Source organism: Numenius arquata, chromosome 5, assembly GCF_964106895.1.
Source record: "Numenius arquata chromosome 5, bNumArq3.hap1.1, whole genome shotgun sequence".
NCBI lineage: Eukaryota > Metazoa > Chordata > Aves > Charadriiformes > Scolopacidae > Numenius > Numenius arquata.
The window spans coordinates 14,477,801-14,485,717 of NC_133580.1; positions in this window are offsets into that span (position 1 = coordinate 14,477,801).

The window sequence follows — 7,917 nt, forward strand, 5'->3', positions numbered from 1 at the left end:
GGGATCTGACTCTGCTTCATGGATGGCTACTATACATGTAGATAATGTAAATAAGATACATATTGAAAAGGACAGCATGGACAGGGCAAAATATCCTGAGTGGTTTGCATCGAAATGTGCTCGTACTGCACAACACTGGGTTTTTAATGGGAACCAAGGGAAAAGATGCACGGCTGGGCACTAGCAATGCAGGGTAATGTCTAAGAGAATTTCTGAGGAATGTCGAGGAAAAATTAGTCCGTTCAGCCTGGGAAAGTTGCTGAAAATGTCTGCAACTGCAAGAAAGGATGTTTTAATAAGAGGAGATATCAGGTCTTGTCATTAGTCAGCACGGATAGACTAAACAGCAGGGAGCATTTAGGTTATATGTTAGGAAAAGCTTTATAATCTCAAGGAGAGTTTTATTAGGTGATGGAGCATGCCACCAGGAAAGACAGCAGAAATACGGAAAGATCTCTTCTACTCCTCAAGAGCTGGTGAGGCCTGACTATCAATACTAATCACATGAAGTCCAAAGTTAAATTATATAGTTAAATAAGGCTTTGTGCCTTACCAAAGGCACTGTCCTACACCTTGACATAATTCTTTTAATGAAAATTTATTACAGCTGCATTAAAAGGAGAAAATATATTCTTACTGATTTTTTAAAAATTTATTTAAGAAATGGTTTACCTCAAAAGATAAAATGGGGAAGCTCCAAATCCATTGGCAATACCAGCAGAAGAGGGTACTGTCCCTTAAACAGATGTGCAAGCCTTGTGCTGTGGCTGGTTGGTTGCAGCAAGCCTGCAAAGGCTCCCCAAAAAGATCTCTGCTGCCATAGCCAAGAGCTGCAGGGTCGAAGGAGGTCTGAATGCGTCTCCTTAGAAGATGCAGCGGAGAGAGGGACCCAAAACCTCGCTGCTGTGGAGCACTTCTGCCAGGAAGGCTGCAATCCCCTTTGCAGAGCAGATGCAGATGAACTCCAGGTATAGTGCCTGAGGAAGACAGATATCTCCACATTTGGGTATTTGCTTTGAAACTCCAGGTGAGCGTTTAAGCCTTTGAATTCTTGTCCTTAGCTGAACCCAATAGGGTAAGTTTTAGCATTGCAAACATCGGCACTTTTCATTCTCTTCTCCTTCCTCTGCATTGAAGGATGCAAGGGCATTTAATCGAAACGAGTGGCCAAAGAGACTCTTTCTGAATTGAAAATAAAAGAAACTGTAGAAATGTGCATACTCCCCTTCATGATATTTTTGGACTTCCAGAGCCAATCTTTTTTTGTGCAGAAAGACTGCACTAGGAGGCCACTGCCTGTTACACCAGGGCTTTCATTTTAGATTAAAGACAAAAAATTGTGTGTATTTACTTTGCAATGGTGTGGAGGTCTCTTCATTTGAACAAACTCCTTTACAATGTTCTGACATAAGCTGATGTATTTCATCTTGACTTGAAGGCCACTCTTCCATCACTGGAAGTTCACCACACTGCAAATGAAAATTGGATCTTTTAGCCTTATATGTGTAATTGTTGTGTTTATATACATATATGTACATATTTACTGATTTTAGTATGGGTTCATTGTCATCTTCAGTTACTTTGTTAAAATTTTGGTTTGTTTCTTAGTTTAATACATTTTGCATGGGAGTCATGTAGATTTGCCTACACTTTGTTTAGAAAACTGCCCTTTTCTGAAGATGGTGTAATATACATGTACTACGTTTCTATCTCAATTAAATGTGCTGTGTTGTGAGATATCTAAGGGTTATTACCTCCTTGCATCTGCAACGCAATCATGGTGATGTCAGCAGTAGGTGGTGACACGCGGGGTGTCTCTCGGGGTGTCATCGATCCCGGCAGGTCCACTTTGAGCAGCGATGCGTTCAGCTCCGCCCCGTGCGGCCCTTGGTCGGGGATCACAAGATCACGAGCAAGGTGAGTCATTGTGAGGCATGTGAAAAGTCATCTGTTTATTGGCGTAAGCAAGTGCATACAAGTGAGAGGGAAAAAAATACTGAAACCTTGGCTGTCTGGGGTTGGAATGTCCACTGTTTACCTGTGGTTTATTGTCTACAGTGTTTAAAAGTTCTTCTTAAGTTCTGCACAGTAAATATCTATGGAAAGATTGACTAAGACGGGTCCTTTTTATTCTGTAGCTGGAGAGCAAAAAGGAAAATAAACCAAGTTGCTTGCCAGGGAGTTTTTAATTAAGTCTTTTTTTTAATCAAGGATAGAAACTTTGTGAATCCCTTGGCCAACTCTTGCTTTGTGGGGTTTTTTTTGTGGAATAGGGTTTTTTTTTTCCTTTTCCTTTTTCTTTCTTTTTTCTTTTTTTTTTTTTCACTTTTGGCATCTGAACTGTCTTGCTTTTGTCCGAAATACCTGGATGTCTGTACCATCTTTGTCTTGCACAGCATCCATCAGGCTTCTGGGCATTGGGTACTTAAGTAATGATATTTTTCTGTTTGAGTTTCCCATCATGTAAAATAAGTTCTCTGCAATATTTTTATGGGCTACCAAGGACCTTATCAAATGGTGGCTGTTTTGGCATGAGTAGATTTCTTTGTAATACTGTAGTAGACAACAGAAATGGTTAGAAAAATCAGGACACTTCCAGAAAATGGAGCTGAAATTTTACCTGGTGTGGAAAAAAGGAAAAAAAACATGTTTTGCTTGCATTTTTTTAGGTTGTACATTTTCATCTCAATTTAGCACCAGAAGAGACATTTTGATGGCAGGATCTCCCAGCTTCTAGCAATTCCCAATGTTGCTGGGCTCCGGGTGTGTGGCTCCATGGCTCGTGGCTGCGGAGGCCGCTCCAGCAGCACCGTGTGCCCGTGCACTTGCATTGGCCTCATCCTGCCCACATCCCAGCCCGTTATGCCCTCAGCCCTGCTTTGCGGTGCTGGGACCATAAATACCTCTCTGCTGTATTAACAATGCTTGATCTGCAGAGAAGACAGTATTCTGTGCAGTACATACTTTCCCAATGAGTCATTCTGCCCCAAAATTAACCTTCTAAATACTATGGGTTTTTTTTTTAAAGTTTCTTCACAAAATATAGTATCACAGCTAAAGCTTTCATGAAGTATTTTCCAGTTACTTAGTGGCCAAGCCCTCTGACTACTATGTATTTCAGCCCAGAAAACCTTTGATAATCTTTGCCAGTATCCAGTGTTGGTGGTCTTAAAATTCTACAACCGAGTGGAAAACTGTTAAATGCTCAGGCTTCAGAGCATGCCTAATTAATTCTTTGCAGGGTTTTAGTCCTTTAAAAAGTGTTAAAAACACAGATTCAGTGTATCATTGAATATTGCATGGTTCTGTGGAAATAAATTGCATCAGTTTGATTCCTTTAGCAGTTCAGAGAGTTACTGCTCTGTGCTTACTCTGGAAGTTTACAGTCGTCTTTTGAAAGTTAAGGTTAAAATAGGCAAAAGTTGCTAATGATGGGGAGTTGCTCAATGGCAAAGTGAGAGCCCAAAAACTACATCAGAATAGTCTGGGCACATAGATCAAGCAGCCGCATTTACAACTCAGGCTATAAATCTCCCTTGCACTTGCAACTCCAAAAAGCATTTGTGTTTAGCACGTGGACTATTTTTATTTTGAACATGCTTTTGTTTATTTTATTTCATGACTGCTTAAGGAGATTATAATGGCTTTATAATGGAAAGTACTGGCAACACTTAAGAAGCAGGTGAGGCAAACTGAGCTTTTTTCTCTCCCGACATCAAGTGCTGGGGGTACTCAACCTCATAAGAAACATTAAATATCTTTCAACATCCAGGCTTATGTGCTTCTTTCAAGAGATATGGAGACGGTAGAGATGAAAAAGGAGCATGTGATGGAGATGAACAAGTGATTATAATTTTAATGCAGAACGAAAGGGGCAAATGTCAATATGGATATCTATTCCTCTCCTTTCCCGCGCAGTTCATACTGGGGGGTTCGTCTGGGGATGTTGGTGGCATTTCCAAGGCAAAATTGGTAGCATTTGTTGTGGTCTGGATGTCTTTGCTGTCCTTGGTTTCTTCTTTTTCTGAGGTTTGTGGAAGCAAGAGTAAAGGCAGAGAGCCATGAGAGGTATTTACCCCATCTATCTAAGGGAACACTACGTGGAACATCTTTCAGAGCATGACAGATTGTCAGGGTAAGCTCTAATGCAGGAAGGTATGCAGATCTCCAAAGGGACTCGGGGAAGTCACTGAAAGCAGACCTGAAATCATGTCTGTTTATAAAATAAATAAAAAAAATCCTCTGCTTTCAGCATGAGAGAGTGAAAATATATCTATCTACATAACATGTAATTTTTCAGCAAGCATGGATCAAAACACAGAAAATAACAGTAACTCAGACCATGCTGATGGAGTCTCATCAATCAAAAGGTAAAGCCCTGATTCTGGGAAGAATCTGAGCTGACTAGGCCCAGCTCCTTGCTACAGTATGTATGTTTTGGAGATTCACAATTTCAGTTTAAAAGCTCAAGGGCAAAAAATCATCAGGGTCAATTAGGAAATACAAGTCACTAAAACATCCAGGATACGACCTGCCTTTTTTTATACCTAGATCATAGTGCTGACTGTGGTGGCACCCTCATTCGGCCTCTCTGGATAAGAGGAACCTGAAGGCAACTTCCTGCTGGCACCAAAAGAGGTAAAGGAGGAAAGGGAGGGTCCTTTTCCTTGATAATTAAATGGTATTTGTGTCTGACTATTGCATGGATCATGGTGATGCTCAGTTAATGCACCTACCTAGCTTTGATGTAGCACTCCAGAGATCCCAAAGCAAGATCCAAAGGACAGTCAACATCATTACCAGTTTCTATAGGCTTAGAAAGTGTGTCAGAATGTTACTTTTTGTGATTTTTTTATTATTTTTTTTAGGATGAGGGGCCTAAGTCCATTGCTATAGCACTCCAGGGGTTTTATATTAACTCAGGCACCAGCTAGTGATGAGAGGAGTTGTAGACTAGTTTGGGATGACTGCTGCCCTCCTCTCCAGGGCTTCCCCACACAAACACCTGCCTTCGGGCTGGGGAGGCAGGCAGAGAGCTCCTGGTCTGTCTAGTGCTTGTGTATAAGGTAGCTTTTTTGGCATGCGGAGACTTGCTTTGTAGGAGGAAACAAGTGTGGTCCTAGTGGTCATTCAGGCCAGCCAAGAGCTGCATCACCTTCTGGAGGTGCCTCTTGGACCTCGTGCTGAGGGGTGGGATGGACCGGGCAGAGCATCTGCGGGACCTGAGGCCAGTGGGGTGAGCGTTGGTACCAGGGCTTGCTGTTCCTGGCTGGGAAATTGTTTCTTTCCCTCTCTAAATCAAAGGGATTTATCTCACAGTATTTTTGCATAGTAAAAGGACTTTTATTCCTGTTTTGTCCCCATAAGGTTTTCATCCTAATGGCCCTATTGCATGTTCTTTATGGGCTTCCCAATACCAAGCGCTGGATGTTGGATGTTAATAGGGTGGCCCCAGCTCTGCAGCCTGACCCCCAGCACTCTCTGCAGCTTTTTACACAGCGGCAACATTTCCAGACAGAGTTCAGGTGCAAAGGCAACCTCATAAAGCAGCCCAGGGAACAATAAGATGAAAACATATAGATTAGTTGATCATGATTTTTAAAAATATTGTATTAACAATTTTACATCAATTTAGGTATTTAATAATTGTTTTAATTTCTTTGATGCATATCAAAAGGTGTTTTGATCTCCAGAATGGAACTTCTTCTTTGAAAAATGTAGAAATGAAACATTCAAAATTAAGACGCGCCTTTCTTAAAATTTTTCCAGAGGGACTCACTCACCCCAGCCCTGCCTCAAAAATTATTTGTTTTTTAAAACCCCACATTTTCTAATTAGTTCATCAGAAAATCCCCAGCCCTTTCTAACTGCAGAGGAAGGGTGGGGGCAGGCTGGAATGATTTATTGGTGGCCTTCTTGCCGTTTCTTCTTCCTTTTTCCCCCTCTCTTTTCTTCTAGTATGTGTGTGTCTTGTCTATTAACAAGGCTGTCTATTGCATTGTATAAAATCTATATGAACAAAATAATTGCACAAAAGGAAACCAGGTAGCTAATTTACACTTTGAAACCAGAATGGGTTGGAATCTTATATTTAATAAAGATGTTATTTCTGAAGAGTAAAGGAGCTATTTTCCTATTAGTCTAGTTTGTAAGACTAAAAAGTCATGAAAAAGCATTCCTGTTATAAGAATTTTAATTCTATCTAATTTTTTCCCCGACCAGTGGGGAAATAGAGGAGTACAGGGGTTGTAGCGGACTAAGCGGGGCTGAGGGAGTTTGCTCCTCTGGTAGTTGCTACAGCCTGCTGGCGTGAGGGGCTTCACCTTCTGGTCTGTCTGGACACAATGGAGTTGATGCCTAATTCAAAAAAATAATCAAGCTGAACAGAGGGAAACATAAGGGGGCTGTAGCCCCTCGCATGTGTTAGCCACGCCTGGCAAGCCTGGGTGCTCCCACCGGGTGCTGCCCCATCGCCTCCCCAGGCTGCAGGTGGCCCAGGCACAGTCTCATTGTCCTTGTCCAGGAATTTTTCGGATCCTAATAGTGACAAGCACGTGCGTGGGGGTGTGCCAAGGAGGAGGGAAGGCTCGTTGCGTGGAGAGTCATTTTGACCTTGCAAACTCAGTTCCTACTCCACAACCTAAGAATTTGGGAAATGTTTGGCTGGGGACATAACAGCCCGCAGGAAGCCAAAGCTGGGCACCAGCACTGCTCTGCCGCAGCCACGCAGGGGTTTTTCTGCCAATGGAACGCAGAATTGCTGAGGACACCTTCCAAATGGCAAACAGCGCTAACTTGTGAATACGCATTAGCATAAATACAGCAATGCCAAATACAGCTGACTAAAAAGCATACACATAATTGTGGAAGTGTGCATTAATCCCTTTTTTAAAAATACATGAGTGCCCTCTTTGCATTTTAATTTTATGCAATTGCAATGCAGTCTGCAAAAAAAAGTCCTCACTTCTAGTGTGCAAACCTGTGTCTTCACCAAGCTCCTTCAAGCATTGCCAAAGCTCCCCCATCGGTTGTGTTCAGCTTTGAGATATAGATCACAAGAATAGATGGCAACCAATTTTCCTTGTCACTTCAGACAGGTTTAACCAGTATCACACATTAGTTAAATGGCAACTGATTGAAATTACGCTTATTGGAGATAACTAGGTGATAGATATATTGAACTTTGTATTTAATCAACCGTTTTATGTTCAATGCAAAGAGGTCATCTCATTGCAGTAATCATTGTCTGCAAAGTAACCAGATAACTGTGAGATGGGTATGTTACTGCAGTTCAAAACTACAGAAAAAGAGTGGGTATGTTGGGCTGGGAGAGTGTTAATACGTGGTGGTGTGGGATAAGAGAAAGCAATGGGAGGGTTGGCCAGAAGCACCTATGTGCAAACTGGTTGTAGTAGCAGGGATTGCTTCCAGCAGAGATGGCAGGTAAATGCAGGAGGGCGAGTAAGTGGCCAGGGAGGGACAGTGCATGTTTATTGATGCTGAATTACAGGGCTGAGGAGGGCTTGTTTCCCAGGCAGTGCACCACGGGAAGAGTGGAGCTGCTCCCCCACGGGCTCGCCAAGGGTTTCAGTGGGAGGCTGTATCATGTCAGAATGATTTCTCCTCTCCCTTAGCTGACTAAATAGTTTGCTTGGAAGAAAAGGGGTGGTTAAGTAGCCCAGAGACATGATGTATGTTTTCACTTCCCTGAAAATGGCCTTTGCATTGCAGCTCTGCCATCAGATGCACACCCACTGCTCCCTGTCTGAAGGCCACGCAGTGATGTTTCTACCTGCTGAGAGTGGTGTTCAGTCCTGCCGTGAGGACTTTCATCCCATTATACAAACATCAGAAGCATTCTTTCCTCTTAGCGATCAATGACGATGTAAACCTAACCTTTGAGACAACCCACACACC